The sequence below is a fragment of the Spermophilus citellus genome (genome assembly GCF_964194105.1).
Source record: "Spermophilus citellus genome assembly, chromosome: 5".
Classification (NCBI taxonomy): Eukaryota; Metazoa; Chordata; class Mammalia; order Rodentia; family Sciuridae; genus Spermophilus; species Spermophilus citellus.
The window spans coordinates 48306337-48330285 of record NC_138186.1 but is presented as its reverse complement, the minus strand read 5'-3'; the positions used below and the strand labels follow the sequence as shown (position 1 = coordinate 48330285).

The 23949-nt window shown below is 43.2% G+C and overlaps 2 pseudogenes across 2 annotated transcripts in view; one reads left to right on the top strand and one right to left on the bottom strand.

Annotated features, from left to right (window-relative positions):
• LOC308649378 (MHC class I polypeptide-related sequence B-like) overlaps nucleotides 1–23949 on the bottom strand; it is a 71623-nt pseudogene that overhangs the window by 9558 nt on the left and 38116 nt on the right. The gene's annotated exons all lie outside the window — the stretch shown is intronic.
• Nucleotides 157–1232, top strand: LOC308650385 (trimeric intracellular cation channel type B-like; annotated as a pseudogene). The gene is made up of 2 exons: nucleotides 157–165; nucleotides 442–1232. The product of its transcript is annotated as a trimeric intracellular cation channel type B-like (transcript).

Here is a 23949-nt window from a genome sequence, read left to right as displayed (position 1 = left end):
AATGATCCCACTTATAAGTGGAGATTGGGGCAGGCAGGAGGGGTGCTGGTTAGCACAGGTATAGAGCAGATAGAAGAGGGGAGACACTGATCAAAGCACACAAAGTTTCAATTAGATAGGAGGAATAATCTCTGTGCCATACTATAGCACATCAAGATGACCACAGTAAATATTAATATAGTGTATGTTGTAAAATAGCTAAGAGGATTTTAAATGATCTGATCACAAGTAAATGAAAAATATTTGAGGTGAGGTATGAGGTTTGTGCTAATTACTCATTTGATCATTATAAAATGTATACATGTATGAAAACACTGTACTGCATAATTTAAATTTATTTAACTATGTGTTAACAAAAAGAAAATAAAACTTGAGCTCCTGTAGTTGTCCCCTCCTGCACTCCCACTTTGCCAGAGGGAACCCCTAGCAGAGGCTGCTTAGGCAGCTTTGGTAGGTTGTAACTTGGACTCTCCCTGGGAGGAGCTGATGCTGGCCTTTTCCCACATCACCATGCTCCCCTTTTTGACATCACCCACTATCTGGTATCTGTGATGGCACTGAAGCATCAGCTGGTAGGAGTGGAAGGGGCATGGAAGAATCCTGTTTCAAGCTGGTCTACTGCTATGCTCCACTGCTTTGGTGGAGGATTTTTATCATGTGTACTGCTTACAGAGCTTCCAGAGCTTCCACTGAGGTTTCTTGCAAACCACACTAATATTTTACTGGCATCTTCAATCTGCTATACAATATTTTTTTGCCCATGGGATCTAATTTCCTAGGGCTATTCATTCTTAATATGCTCAACTTCTGGCTGGGGAATGAAGGAGTGATCAGAACTTGGAAAATAGAAGGTGGAGTCACACATGCTAATAGCTATTACAAAAATGGCTGGCTAGTCATGATAGCTATTGGATGGGCCCAAGGTGCAGGTGGTATCATTATCATGAATTTTGAATAGTTGGTAAAAGGAGATTGGAAACCAGAAGATGAGGAATGACTGAAGATGTCCTATCTTTCCAAGATAATCCTGCTGGGGTCCCTTTATCTTCTTCACATTTCAGCACACCAAGTATCTGACCATATCAAAGCATAATCTTATGTTCCTTTATACCATCTTTCTTGTGGCCACAAAGATAACCATAATGGTTACAGAGACTTCTGTGACTCTTGCTCCTTTTGAGCATATATTGAGTTGGCTGCTCTTTGGCTGGCAGCAACAGTTTTCATTGTAGGGTAAGAAATGTGAAGCAAAATCATCTTCCAATGGCACTAGTTCATCAGTCCCCAAACCTATGACCAATGGTTCAGATATTGTTAAAAGGAAACATACGAAGAACACTGAGTAAATTTGCTTGGGCTCTAGAAGGCAAAAAATAAAGAACCTTTTCTACCTATCAGATTGTGAAAAATATTTCTATGTAGATGAATTGAAATAAAGACTATATATAAGGTAACAAAAGAAATTTTGTTTTAGTGTAATTATTGTTTCTTGATTGTAATTTTTGAGTATCATTTGTACATCATGGGATTTTTTCTGATATAAAGTATCTCTTGTGAATATTTGATATTTACATTGATAAAAATTATAAAAATTTAAAACTTTTTTAAAAATGAGTATTTTCATGCATTTCAAAAATCTGAATCTATTTGAGATTTAGTTCAGCAGAATTAAACTTTTATTTTACATTACCATAATAGATCCTAGATATGGAAAGTTAACTGGTTAAACAATTAAAATTTCTTCTTATTTTTGTGCACTGAGGACAGTAAACTTTTCTTTAAAAATTATATTATAAATGAATATAAATTATTAGTTTATATTTGCTATATAAACATTGTAATTTTGCCCACATTAAATGGAAAGTACCTGAAATTTAACTTAATTTTTATCTCTAATAGTATTTTTCAGTAAAAACACATTATTGTTAGAATGATTTTCAATTTGAAGTCTGTTTCATTCCTTTCAAAAACTGTTTTTATTTTTCCCTCAAAAGAAAATCAGGGGTGGGTACAATTTTTGATAAATTACTAATTCCATGTTTGGTACTTTTTGAAAGTTTGTAGTTTTTCAAAATTATAATTTGCATGTTCTCTATCCCCTTCTCTCTCCTTAAAACACATTTATTTCACCTGTAGAGAAAATTTTCACATTTCATATGTTCTTTCTGACCTTAGTTGTTCTGAAACATTGGTAGCAGTTGTCTCAGTGATTTAAAAAAATGTATAATCTCTATTTAATTTTTTTCTTCCATGTCTCCTTTCTAGTGGCTTTCTCAGTTTTCTTGTTGTTGTTGTTGTTCAAATGTTCCATGTTAGATTACAAATGGTTATGTTTAGTTTTAATCTACATGTACATGTATCATTAATTTTATTTTAAGCAAAAACTGATTAGCTTCATGTGAAAATGCTCAGCTCTGATAAGAATTGTCTGAGCACATTTGACAGTAATCCATTAAGAAACAGATTAACAGAAATCTTATGGTCGTCTTATTTGATTGAAGAATGATAACATTAAATCTAATTTCTTATTGGCAAATAAAAAACATACAAAAAAGGTACTAAATGGCGTTAGAGTTTCTTTATCTTGTGGTTTAAAAGTACACTTCCAACATTCAAACTCTGTGACATGATTTCAGATGCCAAGACTATGAGCCTACTCCCTGTATCAGGTAGAACTTTTAGATGGCTTAAGTACTCAAATCATATTCAAGCTGAAAGGGTCTCTGCTTTTAACTTTTAACAACTGTAAACACCAGCAGGTACTATACTTGCTTAAGAGAAATGATTTGTGTGTGTGTGTGTGTGTTAGAGGAGCAATTTGATACTCTTGGAATGCTAAGAAGTTTATTTGAATGTTGCAATAGCACTGAATTAAGTTCTGTATTATATTTGATATCCTTATAGTTAAAAACTTAAAAATTAACTTGTTATTAAATATTAGTCAGTTTTAAAATTTAGATTTAACTGTAATTAAAATGGTAGAATTTTTTTTTACAATTGTATTAAAAAAAGACAAATTCATTAAAATAAGTTGTTCAACCCCAAATGAGGAAGAGGAGGAGGAAGAGGAGGAGGAGGAGAAAACTTGAGAAAAACAGTCCAATTAAAAGTTTTTTGTTCTAAAAAGCAAAGGTTGGGTCCCGGAAGGAGGGGGGCAGGTTTTTACAGCAGCATTGCTCCTTGTGGTCAATGAATGACTCACAGGGAAGGAGGAAGGGCCTGCCTGGTGAGGAGAGAAGTCCAGCTCAGATATCTCTTAGAAAATGAATCAGAGAACTACTGTCTGAAGGGGAGAGCAGGGAGGGGGAGGGCAACCGGACTGGGTGACAGGTGTGAGACAGGCAGCTGAGGAGGCACGGAGAGATGTGGTGGAACAATGGAGTTCATATTAGGGTAAAGCAGGGTGCAGGAGGGAGAAAACCCCGCCTCCCCCCCCCCCCCCGCCCCAGGCTGCTGCAGGAGAGCAGGGGACCTTGAGGGTGGAGATGAGAGAAGTCACAGGAAGAATCTCTTGGCCCAGAAGTCCTCAGCTTCTAACCTCCCTCAGTCTGACTAGAGAAACCACAGTGTCCACAGCAACAGAAAGGAGAGAGGAAGACCCCTAACTCCAGATACTGAGCGCTCCTCGGGAGCACGCTGCTGACTCCAGGAAGAGGACAGGGCTTGGGGGTGGGGGGCTAGAAATTGTCTCAAAATCTATTAATTTTGATAAAGTGGTCCCCTGAAAGGCAGACCTCTAAGGGAGTTGAATCTCTCTCAAAGATCAAAGCAGGAGGCAGAGCTGGGACTCAGGGGCATCGGAAGAACCGGGCTGTTCGAAAGGAAGGGCAAGGCAGTGAGGGGAGGGAGGGAAGCAAGGTGCAGCAGGGATGCAGATGCGGGAGGAGGTGGTGGGGTATGCCCTGAAAAGAGGAGCTGAGATTTTGTGGCAAAGGAGCTGCGTCCCGCCCGCACTTCTCCCCCCAATTCCAGAGCCCGCCAAGTCGGGTAGAGGCTCCTTGGATTCGCCTGGCATCTCCCGCTTTGAAGAACCACCATGAGCCCACTCACCAACCGCGGAACCCAGAGGTGCACAAAGAGCAGTGCCGACCAGGAGCAGCAGGGCGCCCAGTCTCGTAGGGTCTGCCATTCTCCTAGGTGATCAGCAGAGAGAGGCTGCCTGATAGTTGCCAGGAAGGGAGCCACACTGGTGGCATGCACAGGGCAGGTGTCTCAATAAACACTCACTACAAGGATTGATGCCTGACAAGACCAATCAGGAGCCTAGAGGGAGGAGCTACGCTTAAATGAGAACTTCCCTTCAAGCACAAGATGAAGGCTAAACTACTCCAAAGACATGGGGAAATATCCACTATGTCACACTTGCCTTAACCTCCAAAAAAGTGCCTCTGATTTAGGATTCCCCAGGTAAGATAGAATAAGGGCAGCTAGGTGAATGCTGTAGGGTCAGATTCTGAGCAACTGCCATGGCTCAACCTTAGAAACACTGCCGCATCTCTGGGAACCTAGTGGAATCCCGCCCACAGAGAAGCATGGGTCTCCCCAAGCTCCTGTAGCACATCACCCCATGTGACCGGTTCTGGCTTGTTCCTTGCTTGGCACACTTCTGGAAGAGCCAAGCCTTTTTACTCTCCCAACACACTGCCCTCAATCAAGTACAACCTTGCTGGCAAAGGAGCTGCATCTGGCCCTGCACTTCTCCCCCCAATTCAGGAGCCCTGAATTACAAAGAGATTACAAGAGCTCTTTGCAGATTTCAGCCACCTCTGCTCTCAGAAGCACCTTTCACACAAAAATCCATCAGGCTCCAAACACCCTTAGACATTTCAGCCATTCTAATCTGCTCTTTCTCCTGCCATTGACTCCAAGATCCAGCCAGGTTTAGTTTCCTCTGCCCACATCCTGTCACTGCCCTAGCTCTCCCAGGCACTTCATGAGCCCCATCAGACTGCTCCTTATGGGCCAGTCCAACACCGACCAGTCTCACTTAGTGCATCTGCATTTCTGGGCCCATTTGGCCCTCAAATCAAACAGATCAAGAAGCCCACTCTACACTTCTCCAACCACTACAAAACCCCACCTTCTACCTACTTCTCTTAAAAGCATCCCCTTGGTAACTTCTAATTGACCCTTTCCCCTGCTTCTCTAGCTCCTGAAACCCTTTTACATCTCCACAGTCACTACCTTAGTCCAAACTTTCAACTACCTTCATCCAAGAATACTGCAAATGCTTCTCATAAATACTGTGTCTGTCTCCAATTGTCACCATAATGCCCCAAGCCATTACACAGCTGCTGCATCTGCTCATTTTAACACAGGATACCTCTACTCTCCCATTAAACCCTGCAGATGCCACAATCTGCTGTCTAGCATCACCCTTTCCCCCACATTTCTCTGGTCACATCTCTCCTAGGCTGAGGTCAAATCAAGCTGTCCTGATCTCCTTACCCTGCCTCAACAGGATGCTATTGCAAAACAGGGGACTGCTCCTGCCTTTGCCTTCTAACCATCAGACCTCTCCACATCCTTAAAATAATCGCATGAACACAGTGGTGATGGTGGCATAACTTCATGATTATACTAAAACCCACTGAGTTGCACTATTTCAAAGTCTGACTTCTGGTAAATGAATTATATCTCAGTAGTAATAGTAATAACCATGCTATGGAAACCTCCTTGTGCTGGAAGTTTGCCTTGTCCCCAACATACATCTCTAGGTCTTTCCAACATGGAGTTAGATGTTCTCTACCTTGATTGCTTAGGAGAACCACCTGCAGAGTCCTTAGCATCCATGTGCCCAGGTCACAGCCAAAACCTATTCAATAGGTAAAGCTAGGTGGGAACTAGGCTGCAGTGTCTTTTAAAGTTCCCTAGGTGTTGTGAGTATGTAGGTAAGTTTCAGAACCAGAGTTCCAGCACATGATGGTCCTAACTGTGCCTTCTCCTAAACCCTTCTTACCATCCATGATATTCCCCGGTGGAATGCAAAACCACCCCAAGATTGGAAATTGTTCATTTTCTTTGTCTCCCCTAAAAATGCCTTTATAAAAATGAGCCCTAACTATTCCCTAAGGCTGTCGACTAGACCTTTTCTGTGGGTGGAAAGCTCATTGATGGAGATGTTTTGAGCTCTTAGACTTACTTTCCTTTTTATTGACTGTGATAATAATTTTTAGCACAGGATGGATTAAAGGATTAGGGTTCAGTCTCCTTTCTGAGAGGCTATTTTCATTAATGAAGGTCACAAGGATGGTGGTGATGCAGAGTAGGAGAGGAAACACAGCTCTCTTGACAGCTGGTCCCAAGCCCTTTCCTCCTTGTCATCTTCCCTCCTTCCAGGACTTCTTAGGTGGGCAGCTCCAAATATTATTCTGATCATTCCTCCAAAAGACTTACTACATAATAGTTACATGCTAGGTTTGCTCCAGGGCATTTACATATGACTGCAAGGAAACAGGCCTGTAGGTCTTGGGCTCTGAGAGGACCTAGTCCTGGCTGCTCCTTCCTCACCAAGACTCTCAGGTAGTCTTTTGTGCAAAGCACTTCTGCACCTCCCCTTCCCCAAACCCCCTTCTTCTCTGCATCATTAAACACCCTTTCTCCCTCCACTTTCCCCTTTGCACCCCTGGACTCACAAGAATATGTGGGGCTTTCTCTGCACTAACCTTGGGCGCCACAGCTGAGTTCCTGAATAGAAACTGAAACCACCCAGCTCTGACTTACATAAGCCAGGGCTGTCTCTTGCCCAGTTTGGCAGGGTTTGAAGTTTGTGACGCCAAACTTTACTGGGATCGCTGAAAATCACATGTCATTCCCTCTTTGACCCAAGACAATAAAAACTGTTGTTTGATATAAAAGCAAATTGAAAGTGCTTATAGGTGCCTGGAGGGAGGCTGGTGGGCTGCATCTGGGTTTCAGGTTCTTGATCTGCAGGGCAGTTACTCCTGCCTGCTGTGAGAATGCAGAGCCTGAAGCTGTGGGACACCCAGGGTCCAGCATCCACTGGGATTGTGGCAGGTGGGTACAGAAAAGCTTCCTCTAACCCTTCCCCCTGGAGGGGGCGGGGACTCACCTTTGGGTTCTAAGATTAGAAGCCACTTTCTAGGGCTCAGTTCCCTGCCATGCATGGAATTCCTTCCTCAGGGCAGTACTGATTGAAACCCCCCCAGAGAAAAACAAAGATTAATTCCAAGAAAGATCCTCTCAAAGTTCAGACCCTTCAGTGAGTCTCCTAATTCGGACCCAGAGTGTGATCTCCAGGGAAGACTGAGGTGACTTTCACTGAACCCACCTGGGAACAGCGGGAACAGAGGGCTCAGACAGCACCTCAGGACTTACAACAGCCTGGAGAGGAGCCCTGCCTTGTGTCCTCCCCTTACCTTGGCCTGTCCCAGGTGGATGCAGTCCCTAGTGTTGGCCACCAGGCTTCCATAAAGATGAAATGGAAGGGAGAGTGTGGAAAAAAGAGGGCTGTGGAGAGAATGGTTGAAATACTGAAGAAAGAAGAGAGGAAGATATGGGGGGGCGGGATAAGAATTTTAAAAACTAGGATAGCAGAAAGGGGAAAAAAATGCAGAGCTTGGAATGTCTGCAAGTCTGTGGCTCTGCTGTCCACATCACCCCCTTAAGATTCCAGAGCAGGATGAGCCTTAGAGACCCCACAACCTCCACTACAGAAAGAACTACAAACTTCCTCCGTTTATCATATTTAAAATGAAAACCAGCAGGCAGTGATGGCACAAGCCTATAATACCAGTGATGTGGGAGGCTGAGGCAGGAGGATCACCAAATTCAAGGCCAGACTCAGCAACTTGAGAGGCCTTAAGCAACTTAGTAAGACACTGTCTCAAAAATAATAAAGGTCTGGGAGGTGTACTGAGTGGTAAAGTGCCTCAGGGTTAATCCCCAGTACCCAAAAGAGAAAAAAATATATTGATAGATATAGATATATATCAAGCCAAAAAGAAATGTAAGGAAGGGTAACAGAACTTTGATTATGATTCCAAGAACTTTGTAAAACATCATATTTAAAATGTATTTATTTCAGGGTTGAGTCCAGAGCTCAATGGTAGATTACCGCCATAGCCTGAACCAGGCCCTGAGTTCAATCAAATCCCCCCAAATCCAGAAAGTTTGTGTTTCAGGCATGCAGACTTTCCCTACCCTGAAGAACAAGCATAGAGGGCTGAGAATGTAACCAAGTGTAATGTGTTTGCCTAGTATGTATGAGCTCCGCCCTCCCCTGCCCAATCCCCAGCACCACAAAAACAAGTATCTCCAAAAGTTCTTTATCTTTTTAAAAACAAAGTTAAATTCTAATATGAAATCCAAATAAACATTGAGTCTCGATTTAGAATCTGATTGTACCCAAATGTAATAAATAAATAAAATATCATAAATGATTGAAAATACTAAAATATCTTGTTAAATAAATTTCTTGACACATTAAATAGCCAGACCTGGAAGCAGGTCTCACTAATACCAATGATATCACAGCAACAAAGAGTATAAAGGATGTGTTGAGCTCCCTGCTACACTGCAATGAGAGATGCAAACATCAGTGAATTTAGTGATCAAAGTAGGAGATATGGCTCCTCCTATCCTGGAAGAATATGCTGATTCTCAGATAGAAAGCAAACATGTATTTTATTATTTCTAGCTTTTATTTTTACCCTTAATCTAGGGACATCTTTTGTAAACATTTTGTCACCATTGTTCTCTTTCCCCCACCCCTAAATAAACAGATGGCTTTTCTTAAGATTGCTGTGATTTTGGACAATAAGGTGAGACACCATAACATACTCTCTCACTTTCTCTCTCTCTCTCTCTTGTTGTTGTTATGGGGGATTGAACCCAAGTGCTTAACCACTGAGCCAAATTTCCAGTCCTTTTTAAATTGTTTTTTGGGGGTGTGGTACCTGGGATTGAACTCAAGGGGCAGTAAACCCCTGAGCCACATCCCCAGTCCTATTTTCTATTTTATTTAGAGACAGGGTCTCACTGAGTTGCATAGTGCCTCACTGTTGCTGAGGTTGGCTTTCTACTCATGATCTTCCTGACCCAGTCTCCTGAGCTGCTGCAATTAGAGGTGTGTGCCACCATGCTTTTTTGTTGAATATTTTTATTTGGAGCATGGTCTTACTACATTGCTTAGGGCTTGCTAAATTGCTGAGGCTGGCTTCCAACCTGCAGTCCTCCTGCCTCAGCTTTGTGAGCTGCTGGGATTGTTCACGTGTTTGCCACCAGGCCCAGTCCACCATCTCTTTACCTCCAGAGATGTCTGGGTCTATCTCTTAAAAACATGGGTTTCTTTTATTTTCTTTTTGCAGAATAAAAATACAAATTTCAAAGAGGTACCATCCTTCTTAGACCAACTCTACTAATCCATAGTTTACATACAATAAAATGCATATTTAGAAATGTACAGCTTCTTGCGTTTGGGTATTCACACGTTTGTGTCACCACCAGTGAGTGAAGATGAAGGACATTCCCATCATCCCCCAAAGTAAATCTATGCAATAGAATTCTAGGTAGCCATTAAAATTAGGAAAATACATTTAAATGTATTGCTGTGAATAGAACTGCCCAACATATTTTGGCATTTAAATGTATTGCTGTGAATAGAACTGCCCAACATATTTTGGGATTTTTAAAAAGGTTAGGAAAATACTGGAATGCCACCACTTACATAGTATGTATTTATAATAGAGGGAAAAACTAGATGATTGCCTTGAACAGTCTGACAGTGGTTTCTCCAGGGACTGGGAAAACAGTGCCTTTCATGTTCTGTGAGTTGCTAGAATTGTATTGAAATGAAAATAAACATTGAGTCTTGATTTAGAATCTGATTGTATCCAAATATAATAAATAAATAAAATACAATAAATGGGGACTGGGGATGTGGCTCAGTGGTTTAGTATAAACTGGGATTTGTACAAGATGTCAGGGAGAATATTTTTGGTTTAAAATACAATAAACTAAGTGCCAGACTCAAGAGAATACTGTTTTTAAAAAGCAAAATATTAATTATAATCCAACACCAGAAGCTCTGTCTTAGAATAAGTCTTCATATTTTCATAGCATTGGATCTTCCCTCAATTGCTTTTGAAAATGAGACTTTTATTTATGTATTTATTTCAGTTTTATTCTTTTGAGTTTTACATGACAGTGGAATGTATTTTGACATATTATACAAACATAGCATATAACTTATCACATTCTTGTGATTATACGTGTTGTGGAGTTATACTGGTCATATATTCATATATGAACCCAGGAAATTAATGTCTGATTCATTCTGATTGATACTTTTATTTTTAAAATTTCATTTCTGTGGCATTGGGGATGAAACCCTGTGCCTCAGGCTGCTAGGAAAGTGCTTTACCCTGAGCTACACTCCAGACCCCAAAAGGATACGTTTTTAGTAGACAGACATGTAATAAATATGACTAAAAATGCAAAATAGAGTGTGAAGGTCCACATCCCACCAGCAGAGGGTGGGGGGAAAGAAAAACTGAGTGGAGGCACAAGGGACCCTGTTACATTTTACTCAAAACATGTTCAAAACCTGCATTGCCATATTGTCCACAGGTCATGGGAAAAGGCCAAGCATATCTCCTTCTTTGGGCCTCAGTTTTCCCTTGTCAATTGCCAAAGGAGCAAGTGTAAAGAATGAGATTGAATTTATGATATAAGGAGTTTCAAGACTATTTGGGCAATGCCAGGATCCTAGAGAGAACCCAGCCAACGTGGGTGATGCCTTCGGGCTTCACACAGTGGCAGTCACCAGGGAGGACAGCTGTCTTGGAATTGCCTCCCAGGTCTCAAATGGAGAGTGGATTCCACATATTGAACCTTCTGTGCTTAGCTCTAGGGGGATTGTGGTTGCAGTGGAGGGAGGAAGCTCAGGCAACAACTGGTAGAGGAAGGATTGGGGGGTGAGAGCTGAAGCCTGCGGACCCCTCCATCTTTTGCCTGTGGTTGACCTTCTGGGGAAGCAAAGAGTCCTGGGAGGGGTGATGGGTGCAGACAGGGCTTACCTGGAGATGTCTCTTGGTGTCCCCCACTGTACCTTGCTCCCTTATCCTAGGGATTACAGATTAGTGCACACTGGGAGCAGACTATGTGAAGCTGACAAATGCTGATACACCCTCAACTGAGGCATTCTCAAAACACAGACTTTTTTCTTTCTTTTCTTTTTCTTCTTTTCTTTCTTTCTTATTTTTATACTAACACTTAAACCCAGTAGTGCTGTACCACAGAGCTACACTGTCTTTTAAATTTCAATTTTGAGACAGTGTCTGACTAAGTTGCCCAGGTTGGCCTTGAACTTGCCATCCTCCTGCCTCAGCCTGCAGAGTAGCTGGGTTTACAGCTGTACACCACCATTCAGGCTCACACAGTATACACTTGAAACTTCATTTCTGTTCAGCATTATATTGTGAACATTTTCCATGTTGTTAGGAAATAACGAGTATTAAATAATAATAAGTATTAAATAATCTCCAAATTACATGAAAAAGATCAAAGTTTCCAAACTCTAAAAGAATAGTACAATGGTGACTATAGACCTAATTAGTTAAGTATTTTGTCACGTTTGTTTTGATGTAAGAAATTATAGTTGTATAAGTCTTGCTGAAACACTAGAAAAATCAATCATTGTGACATTCATTCCTAAGTAAATCTGTGCTCATCTCTTAGGAAATGACATTTTTCTTTCAATAATAATATGGTTATGACACTAAAGAAAATTACTATGAACTCCTAATATTATCCATGTCAAGGAGTATAAAATTTTCCTAATTACCTTCCACATGCCTTGCATTTGGAAGCATGATCAGAGGCCCTTGACCCTATCCGAGGATCCCATTTAAAGTTGCAACCCTGATTCCCTTGAGACCAAGATATGAGAAAAGTAGAAACATTCTCTCTACTCCTTATTTTTCAGTTTTTGGAAATACATTTTTGGAAACACCCTATTCACTAAAGTTTTTAAAGAAAAATGGTCTCTTACTTGGGAACAGTAACTCACTGCCCACCTAAAGGATATGTACACTATGACTATCAGGGCAAGGTCACAGCCTCTGCCTCCCCTGGCCTCTGTCCCCCTTAGCAGGACATAACAGGACTCTGTGTCAGGGTCTCATATGGTATACAGAAATGGCACCTCCAACAGCAGGGGTCAGCAGACCTGAGCCTGGAGGTGAGCACCCAACTCTCTTCAGTTCAGGAATGAATTATGCACAGCCTAGCCAACCTCCACCCTCAGACACTCCACCTGATGATCAGGGGGCAAGAAAGACTCCACAGTGGCGCCAAGACCCAACAACCCAAATCTTATCTTCATCCACAGAGAAAACGCCCAGACGCAGCTACTCCCACAGCTGCCCCTCTCCCAGCCCACCTCACTGTTTGTCCTGAATCCACCAGGACAAACCTCCTGTGTCCTTTCCCTGTTTGGTTAGCCATGCTAGGTCCCCTTCAATGTCCTGCACTGTCATCCTCACAAAGCTCTGCACATTCCTATTCTGTCTCCTCTCAAACCCTCTCACCAAATCCTGGAATCTTCCCATGGTACCCCCTGAAATTCTCAGCTCATGAAAAACAAACTACCAAAGTCCTCTCAAGATGTCCTTGCCTCCCAGCTCTAACAGAAACCTGGTCCCCTGGACGGCACTGTCCTCTGAAGTCCTCTCCCGGGGGGGATTCCATGGGTATCATGTACACCTGGTCCAACAGGTGGGTAGGGGTCCTTACTCCACACTGAAGTTCTGAGACCATTCTCCCCTTCCCATTATCCCCTAGCCTGTCATGAGTTGGTAGGACTCCCCTCATGGTAGACCCCCCCAGGGACCCCAAGCAATTTCACCATCTCCGCACTCCTGGCTCCTTCCTGTCCATCACCCTCTCAGAAGTGCTATCTCCTTGCTCCTCACTGATTTTGGCACAAGAAGGTGTAGGGACTGAAGAATAGTCCCTAAAGTTGCCCAGGCCCTAATCCTTGGAAGAGTGAAGAGGTTGTATCATATGGCAGAAGGGACATTACTGATGTAACTAAGGTGAACATCTGAAATTGGGGAGATTGCCCTGGGTAGCCAATCACAGTACATCATTCAAGCTGAGACCCTCCTCTGGCTGGATTCAAAGATGTGCTACAAGAGAGGCAGGTGGAGGAGATTCAGCAGAGAGGACATCAGAGGTTCTAATGGAAGAAGGATGGGACGTGCTATAGAGGGCACTTATGAGGACCTGGGAGAGGGCTCCAGGAGCTAAAAGTGGCTCCTTCATGACAGTCAGCAAGGAGATAGGGACTGAATTCTCAAAACAATCATATTGATCCTGGAAGCAAAATCCTCATCAGAGTCTCCAGTAAGGAACAAAGATCAGCTGACACCTTGACCTTAGCCCTGTGAGCCCCACAGGGGACCTGGAACCTACGTAACTGTGAAGTCATAAATGGAACTATGTAAAGCCACTTGGGTTGTGGTATTTTCTGTGGTTCTGTGACCTCTGTGAAGACAGGAAAAACTGATGTCCACCCCTCAGCCGGTGGACATGACTTAGATGCTCAAGAAGACAATGGAGGATGGAATACAGAGGCTGAAGGAAGAGGCCACAAGACACAACAGAGCATTAAATTCCAGTGTTCCAGAGGACACTTTCACCAAAACCCACAAAAATATGCTGGTGACAAGGGCCTGCTTCACTAAAAAAGTGGGTGTTTTCCATTTCAGGCTGGGATGAGGGTGGGGAAGGGGGCTCATTCACATTCATGGGGAGGGTCTGGCCCTAAAAAAACTTGAGACCAAGTGGTGGCCATTAACCAGCACTGACCAGAGGGTGTGCCCACCACAGCAACCCCAGAGCAGCAGTCAGGGGTGCTCTGATTTGTAAGGGGGTTGGGAAGGTTCAGGGAGAGTGGTGTTCATAGGGCCAAACAGACGGTGACCAACAAATGCCCTTCTCAGTATCAGCAATTAACACAAAAGTGGAGAGCAGGAGGCTGAAGGTACTTGAACCAAAAAGAAGTCTTGATTCCATTCTCAATTTCCATATCTGAGCTGATGTTCAGATTCAGAACCCAGTGACTGAAGACGAGCCCACATCCAGGGAAGAAAGAGCCTAGGACACCATGACAAGGACATGTGGCCATGATTCCCTCACTCCTTCTGCCAAGGAACCACAATTAACTCAGGAGAGTTAATGGGGAGAGGGAAACAGGCAGGAGGCTGGGGAGTGTCATGCTCTGGGATTGAGTTGGCACCAACACCTCATACCCACAGCCTCACCATCCCTCCCTCTGTGATGCAGTGTTAAGAGTCTGGACTGGATGCACATCCCATAGAATATGAAGTCAGTTCATTTCATCCCACATCCTGCTGCCTGGGATGGATGAGCAAGAGGGGAAGTGCCCTGGAGCTCTTGGTGAGGCATACACTCCTCAAAAAGTGGAAGATAAAATGTTCAGAGATTCAGGAGTGGCCCCTTCATTGTGATTTAGGGGTTTAGCTATTAAAGACAAGCAGAGATGTCCCCTCCATGGTACAGGATCAGCTGCTGCACCTGGCACCTCTCATTGCAGGGAAGGAAGCAGGTGGCCTGGGCCTCTTTGGGTTCTGACAACATCACCTTCCACACTGAGGCACAGTGTTTGTGCCACATATTTGGTGACATAATAGGCCATCTTCATGTGGGACCTGGACAGGAATGGACATTGCAACAGTTCAGGGCATGGTTCATCACCCCTCAGACTCTGCAGATAGGGGAGCGTCAGTGATGTGAGAGGTGCAGGATGGAGCTAAACCAAGCACAGGGGGAGAAATACTATCAAAGGTCCTGGGGTCTGAGGGAGGCCATACCTTCGACACCCAGAAATGTGCCCCTTTCAGTAATCAGCTTTGTTGTGTTGCTAGGCCTGGTGAAGCAGAATGTTTGATCATGGGACACTAAAGAACACTGGGATGACAAGAGCCAACTTGGACTGGGTTCTGTGAATCTCACTAGGCCACAAACTGGACAGGTCTGGGGCAGTCCATCATCACATGGAAATGGTACATCTGAGCTTGAGCCTGAATCACATGCAGAAAGCATCCACCCTGAAGTGGCTCTGAACAGCCAAGTAGACCAATGGACAGGATCCAACTGTTACAATTTGGGTCTTCAGTGTCCCAAAGGCACATGAGTTAAAGACTTCTTCCCCAGCCTATGGCACTATGGAACCTTGAGGGGTTGGGTTCTACTAAAGTAAACTAAGACATTGAGTGTGTGTCCTTGAAGGGGATGTTGGGATCTGGTTCTTTCCTGTCTCTCTTTTTGCTTTCTGGCTGCCATGATGGGTGAAGCTTTCTCTGCTAGGTGCTCCCCATGTTCATGTTCTGCCTCACAACAGGCCCCAAAGCAACATTTTGAAATAGCAGGTCCAAATAAACCCTTCCTCATTTTACAATGCTTTCCCTGGGTATTTTGCGAGAGTAACACAAAGCTGACTAACATATTTGTGTTTATTACTTGCCCCCCAGGACTTGAATGATAGGCATATGAATGGAGCAAAGGCAGAGATGCACCCTACATTTGAGCCTGGCAGAACTGATTCCTCTTACTAAGGATGATCCAGATGCTGCCACCCTCTTAATATGCAACCTCTCAGAATTAGGAGCCAATGCTGATTCTAGAGATACATTATTTCTTTATGGGATCAAGTAAACACTAAGTAATAAATTGATTTCACTGAGCCAGTTGCATCCTAGAAGGGCATGAGGTTCATCGTCCTAGAAATAGATTTCATGTGCCAGTTTTTCCTTCCATGACTCAGACCCTCAGCCAGCATGCACCACTATGAAGAGCTGTCATCATGTTACATCCTAAGGATCCAAATTGCTCTTATTTGATATCTGACCATGACAGCACTCACAGAGAACCAGTTGTGGTATGAGCCATGACTATGGGACTGACAGGTCCTGTCACAGTCTGCACCATTCAAGGACTGCCAGTCACACACAATGCTGGATGGGCCTTCTGAGGTACACCTGAGCACAAGCTTTGGGGAAGCCCTTTAAATGACAAGGTGACTACTTTTATGACACAGTGTATTGATGGAATCAGAGACCTCTCTATGGTGCTGTGCTCTCAAAAGAAAGAAACTAAGTGGCTCGATTCACCATCACTTAGATTTCCCCCCTGGGGATCTTGGACTTCCCATCTCTGCCACTCTGGGCTCTGCAAGACAAGAGGTCCTGATATCCTGAGGAGAATATTCTTACCAAGGGACACAAGGGTGCCACTGAAATGAGTCCCAGACACCTCAGGAATGTTTGGGTCACATCCCCAGGAAGTCTGCCAAGGACCCTGCTCCTCTGCTGTTGCCACAGGGGAGGTTTGAACAGTGTTATGGTTTGCATGTGAGATATTCCACAAAAGCTCATCTTTGAGACAATGCAAGAAGGCTCAGAGGTGAAATGATTGGGTCAAGACAGACTTATCCCAATTTGTGAATTAATTCTTGATAGAGATTAACTGGTGGCAATTTAAGGCAGGTAGGGTGTGGCTGGAGTAGGTGGGTCACTGAGGTGAGCCTTTGGAGTATATATTTTATATTTTATTATTGAAGAGTCTCTCTCTCTCTCTCTCTCTCTCTCTCTCTCTCTCTCTCTCTCTCTCTTATTTCTTCCTCCTCCTTTTCCTTCTTCCATCTTTCTTCTTCTTCTCCTTCTCCTTCTTCTTCTTGATTGCAATGTCCTGAGCTACTTTCCCCCACCACACCCTTCCACCCTGATATTCTTCCTCACCTCAAGTCCTGAGGAATGGTGTCAGCCTTCTATGAACTGAGACCTCTGAAACAATGAACTCAAAATAAACTTTCCTCCTGTACTTGTTCTTGTCAGGTCTTTTAGTCACAATAATGAAAAAGCTGACTAAAACAACCAGTATGACCTCCGGGATCAGCAAGGGGTAGAGGACACCCTCAACTCCTTTCTTGCCAGTGGTGATGGAATAAACCAAGGAGGAGACAAGGACACTGTCACACAGTGAGGGCAGAGAGGTGATCCATATGGGTTCCCCCTCATTCTCTTTGTCCTGTTTCAACTGGGAACTAATCCTTGTATGAATTTTGCCTGTCAAGGTTTGATTTCCAAAATCACAGACATCTCAGGAAGGTTTGGGTCACACCCCCAGGAAGTCAGCCAATAGCCCTGCTCCATGTTGAGACCTAGGGCAGCACTGGTGTAGAGGCCCTGCTTACCAGGGCTGCTGAGGCCAACGACTGGTGGTAGAGGTTGGACCTGGGGTGTCCCACAGGAGCCCATGTGTTCAAGGCGTACTCTCCAGCTTGGCACAATGGGAAGGTGGTGGAAACCTGAAGAGGTGGGGCCTAGAAGGAGGTCTTCTGGATACAGACATATCCCTGGAGGGGATCAAGGACCTGTGCCCTACTCTCTCTTCCCCCATGAGGTGAATGGGCTTCCTGAGTCATGCACACCTGCCATGATGAACTGTGCTGCCACAGGCCCAAGACAACAGGCCAATAGTCAAACTCCCCAAACTGTGAATGGAAAAAGGCCTTTCTGCTTTTAAAGTTGATTATCACAGGTATTTGTTTCAGGGGACAAAAAGGTCAGATCCAAGGCACTGAGGCAGGCCTGTTCCTGGGAGGCATGGGACTCCTCTGATGGCCATCACAGACAGGGCACTCTTGTATCCTGGTTGCACAATCCTTAGGTTGCTCCTGGGACCAATCCAACAAGCTCTTCTCCCTTTGTCCATCTCCCATACCTCAATCTGAAGGCTTTCCCAGAAATTTCTGGCTCCTTGCTCACATTCTCAGACAGGTGTTTCCCCTAATAAAATGCTAGTGAGCTCAAACCCACCTTGTATCTTTATGTCTTGGAGGACCTAACAAATCATTTCCATTTGTGTGTTATTTTTATTATTATGATCTACTTATTACTCATTCCAGCTTATGAAATCCTTCCCTTTATCCAAATTCTCCCTCCTTCCAGGACTCCATGTTGATGACCTAGTGTTATTTCTGTAATTTCATGGATATTTCTTGTTTTGCCAACTCTCTTCATATCTGTTGTTCTATATGTCTCCATCTCCTTACTCCTTGCACTGTGATAATGCCTGTTATCCTTGCTCTTTCCAATGATGCTTCTCCTGTTCTCTTCCTTATTTTTGCATTTTCTCTTTCCTTCTCCTCCTCCTCCTTCTCCTCTCTCCATTTCTCCATGCCTCCCTTCTTCCTTGTTTTCCTTTTAATGGAAGATTCCAGGTACATGACAATACCCTGTGGTTTACCAGAAGGAAGCGGATCTTGACCTATGTGCTAATAGTTTGAGGCCAGAGCAGGTGGAATAAAGGAAGGAGAGGAAGTTGCTGATGGGCATATAATGCCAGGGCAGTTCTGCATCCAAGACTGTGCTCCAGACTCCTACACCCCATTTTCTAGGTTATCTTTCAGAACTTCAGCAACATGAACTCTCATGTGTTCCTGCTAAGTGTTAAAATTAGTACAAGCACTTTGAAAATTAGCATTATCCACTGTGATTGAAGAAAAGAATATGATAGGATGGAAAGTTGTATCTCCAAGTAGCATCTTAAATTCCAGTAAAGTGACTGTTTCCTGAACAGCGGTTACTTTCTCTGATGTATTTCATGAACCTGAAGTGACTTGCCCACCATCTTCTGATCCATCCACAGAGAAATGATCCAGCCTGAACTCCTCCTATAAGGCTACGCACCTCTTTGTTTTTTTTTTAATTAGTGCATATTAATTATACAGAATAGTAAGTTTCATTGTGGCATTTTTGTACAGTTCTCACCTTTATTATGGTATTCATCAAGTTTATATTACATTGATATTACAGCTTGCAACACATTTATTACCTCCCTTACAAGACTGAAAGATTCTTGAAGGTAGTCATCCATGGATTTATTGTATATACTAAACCCCAATAGCATCTTAGAGAATGTCTTATAAATAGTAACTGCATATATACACAATAAAATTGTTTAACTGAGGATTTAAAAAATACTGGATTAAGACAATTCACAGAAGCCAAAATATGCTACCAGTCTAGGTGTCCATCAATGGATGAATGGATAAAGAAAAAGTGGTCTATGTACACAATGGAGTTTTATTCAGCCATAAAGAAAAATGAAATTATGTCATTTGTAGGGAAATGGATGGAACTTGAGAATATTAAGCAAAATAAGCCAAACTTGGAAGGCCATGAATTGTATATTTTTCTCTCATATGTGGAAGCTAGAGAGGAAAGAGGGAAAGAGAGATATGGGATAGAGTCTGATGAAAATCCAGGGGAGTTCAGCAGAGGAAAGGAAACAGGGGGAGGAAGGAGAAAGGGAAAGAGATACTGGGGAAGGACGTTGACCAAATTACATTGTTTTATTGTGTGTGTGTCTAAATATGTAACAATGAATCCCACCATTAGGTATGGTTTTAATGCACCAATAGAAACATGGAAAAATAAAACAACCAATTAAAAATAAATAAAATACATTACTCTTTAAAAAAGGAAAGTTTCTTCTCATGATCATATGCCTGGGTTGACCTTGCCTGTGTGTGCACTGATGCTTATGGCAGAGTAGAATCAAACACATGTACATCATCAGGCACATGGCACGCTGTGTATAACCATAAAATGTAAAACTTCAGCAGTAAAAATGAAGGAAGGACAGCTGGTGGCACACACCTGTAATCCCAGTGGCTCAAGAGGACTGAAAGTTGGAAGCCAGCCTGAGCAAGTAAGACCCTTTCTCAAAATATGTGTTATGCTATTTTTTATATCTGGGAAATTCAGAGGAAAAGTAAAAAAAAAAAATTCCAGCCTAGTGGAACATATGTTCTAGTGGTTAGAAGAGGATGCACTGTAACAGATTAAATAAGCACAGTGTTCATGTAGGAGGCATAAGAGTTACAAGTTTATCCAGAGGGTATGTGGTGAGGGGGCAACAGGGAAGACAAGTATTTGCCAAAGTACTCAGTGCCTTGATGAAAAGATGATCTTTGAGGTAAGATTTGAAGAAAATGAAAAATAATCTTGATGGTGTCAGTATCAAATTCTTTCTACCAAGGAGAAACTCAGTGCAAAGGCACTGGGGCAGGAGCATGTCCTTGTGTTCATGGTAAACTGAGAATTGTGGTATGCCCTGAGCAGAGTCACTGAGTAGAGGCCAATGATATGATCAGATCCTGCAGGGCTGGAAGTTTCTGGAAGTCTTTGAACCTTTTCTCTGAGTGATCCAGAGAATTAGATAGCAGTTTGACCACAGAAGGATCACAGCAGAACTTCCCCTATAAAAAGACTTGTGTTGTAAAAGACACTATGGCTTCTGTGCTGGGAAGAGAATGGCAAAGTGGGGAGCAAGATTCTTAGGATGGCCTTCCCAGCACTTCCTAATGGACTGAAGCTGGGGTATAAGAAGGAAGAGTCAGTGGTGCACCCCTTATATCAGACTGCATTATGGAGTAGCCCTCAGTGGACAGCAGATGACTCTGGAAAGGGCATGTGAGAGAAGGGACATGGCAGGCACTCAGCATAGACACTGAACTGAGATATATCCTGGAAATGCAGGTGAGGTTGTCACACTGGCAGTGGGACAGATGAGTGTCCAGAAGGGAGAAATGGATTAAAGCCTTGAGCACAGGTGAGCACACCAAGGGAGTGGTGGCCAAGTAAAGAAAGGGACAGGCACTGAGCCCTGGAGCTCAGTGAACTCCCATTGTTTGCCATCTGATCAGACCACACGTCCACAGCAGAATGCAAAATTCTGCTGCCACACCCAGGACACACATGGATCAGGGAGTCCCAGATTTCCTGTGCACATGAGTCCCCTGGACATCACCCCAACATGGAGAGTGTGGAGTTAGTAGTAGACGCCATTTCAATGTCAAGGTGGTGCTGATGCTGCCAGAGTGTAGTTCATACTTTCAGAAGCTCAGAGAATGACCAGGATTCCCAGACTGTGCATCAGATCTCCTCAAGCTTACAATAAGTGACCCCTCTGTCTTGTGCTGACTAATCTGGGAGATTTGGTCTGAGGCTAGGAGCAAGTGTTTTGTAACAAGCCCACCAGCCATCCTGGTGCTCAGCCAGATAGGGACCCCTGAGGTCAGTGATCAGTGTCCAGAGTGGGAGGGGTCTTAAATCAACATTTAAATGTGTTTTTCTCTTGAGGAGAAAAGGGATGTGTATTGTCAATGATGAGACATGATGTTGAAAGATCATGTTGTTCTCTCTCCCATGGGTACAGCCAGGTGGAAGATGCAGGTAGTGAGTCACAGCTCAACAGAAAGAACATCTCTCTGCTGCACTCTGAAACTGTGCCCAGACCCACTCCTCACTTCTAGGAGCAAACAATGCAATCCACATTTTTATGACTTACACATAATCTTATATAGAACGAGGAAACAGAGATGGCAGAGTAGAGGAAGGCTGCACTTTCCACTTGCTCCGCAGCTCAGAATTGAAGCAGCAGGACTGCTGCTTCTCACTGAGGTGGTGCCTGAGGGATAAAGATCAATATTGGACAGGAAGAGCCTCAGAAATTCTGCTATTTTGTATAGAGCCCAAGAGAAGGGATATTGGAGCCAAGGTAGAGACAGCTGTGGGGTCAACTCACCACAGAGGGGAGGAGGAATAAAAAGACAGAGAGGAACAATTTGGCACAACAACTCTGTGACTTGGGAGGCTGAGGCAGGCTGATCACAACTTTGAGGCCCTCCTGAAGAACTTAGTGAGGCCCTGTCTTAAAATAAAAATAGAACGGATTGTGGTTTTAGTTCATCAGAAGAGCACACCTGGGTTCATTCCAAAGAAAGAAAGAAATATAGGAACGAAGGAAGGAAGCAAGATGATTATAATTAGGAGGATTCAGGTCAGAGACAAGGTGGTGAGTACATCTTGCTTTCCCTTTGAGTCTGGTGGCTCACATGATAAGCTAGGAGGGTCAGGAAACTGAAAAGGTGGGTGGAAATGCATTTAGGGACTGAGCTTTGAAAGGTTATATTCGTTGGTATAAGTGTGCTGTGCCTCTCAACCAAGGTTGCTTGATTATCTGCCTTAGGAGTTGAATTCTCTGGAAGCACCTGTGATCCAGATACCCAGCAGAGATCAGATTCTGCCTGGCCCTAGGGGTGTTTGGATCTAATTTGGAAGAAAATAATTGTCAACCAAGACTACTATATCCAGCAAAATTATCTTTTAAAATCAAAGAGACATTAAAAAACCTTGCCAGATGAGCTAATAAAAATAGAATTCCCAAGCCAGATGACGTGGCGCATGCCTGTAATCCCTGTGGCTTGGGAGGCTGAGACAGAGGATTTCGAGTTCAAAGCCAGGGTCAGAAATGGTGAGGCACTAAGCTACTTAGTGAAACCCTGTCTCTAAATAAAATATAAAACAGGGCCGGGGATATGGCTCTGTGGTTGAGTGCCCTCGAGTTCAATCCCCAGTAACACCCCACCAAAAAGAAAGAAATAGAATTCACAACTAGGAAGCCAATATTACAGAACATACTTAAGGAAAAACTCCACATGAGAAATTAAGAGAAACCCCAGCAGCTGCGTGTGTGGCTCCGTGTCAAAGACTTGCCTAGCATGTGCCAAGCCTTTGGTTCAACCCAGGGGAGAGGGGGAAACAAGTAAGACTCCATGACTGGAGAGTACATTACAAGTGTTGCTAAGCAAATAAGAAACATAATCAAATTAAACATGAGAAATCAATCAACATGTCAAGAATTCATGCACATATCTCTTCTCTTTATAGGAACACTGAATGTAAGTGGTCACATCTCCAACTAAACAATGGACACCATCACAAAGTGTTGTTGTTTTTTTTAATAAGACCCACTTGTGTGGTGTTTACCAAAGACTCATCATAAAGACAAATTCTCTCACAGGGTTTTTGCTTTTTTAACTTTTGATGACCATGACTCCATGAATAAGATTGTCATTCAGAAATACCATACTGTGAATGGCCACAAGTGTGAAGTAAGAAAAGCTCTGTCAACGTAAGAGCTGGCCAAAGAAGTTGACATGATTGTAGAAAGTTTGGTGGTGGTTGTGGAGGTGGTTTCGATGTAAATGACAATTTTGGTTATGGACAAAACTTCAGTGGCTTTGGTGGCAGCCATGGTGTTGGGGATGGCTACAATAGATTTGGTAGTGACAGAAGCAATTTTGGAAGTGGTAAAGGCTACAATGATTCTGGCAATGACAACAATCAGTCATCAAATTTTGGACCCATGAAGGGTGGAAACTTTGGAGGCAGAGAAACTCTGGACCTGATGGTGGTGGAGGACAATACTCTGCCAAACCATGAAACCAAGGTGGCTCTGGCAGTTCCAGCAGCAGCAGTAGCTATGACAATGGCAGAAGGTTTTAATGTTGCCAGGAAACAAAGCTTAGCAGGAGAGGAAGTGACAGGGAAGCCACAGGTTACAACAGATTTGTGAACTCAGCCAAGCACACTGGGGCAGGGCCTCGCTGCTACAAAGAAGACATGGTTTAGACAATACTCACGTGTATGCGCAAAAAAATTCAAGTACTGTATTTGTGACTATTGGTATAACAGATTATTTTAGTTTCTGTTCTGTGGAAAGACTAAAGCAAAAAGGGTTTTAATGTAGACTTCTTTTTTTTGCTAAATGTAATAGTCTGATTATGACACTGAGTAAATAATGTTTTTTTTATATATGCTGTGTAAAGTTAGTCTACTCTGAAGCCATCTTGGTAAAATTTCTGCAAGAGTGTGAAGTTAGAAGTCATTCGGGATAATACCAGGTCCAGACAGCTTGGTGTAGTTGTTGTGACCTTTTGAAGTTCACCATTGAAAGGGTCACACAAGCACAGTCATGGAATTATTTGGTTATAAAAATGATTGTTGGAACATCCTATGAAATATCTAAGTTGAATAATGATACTGTACACTT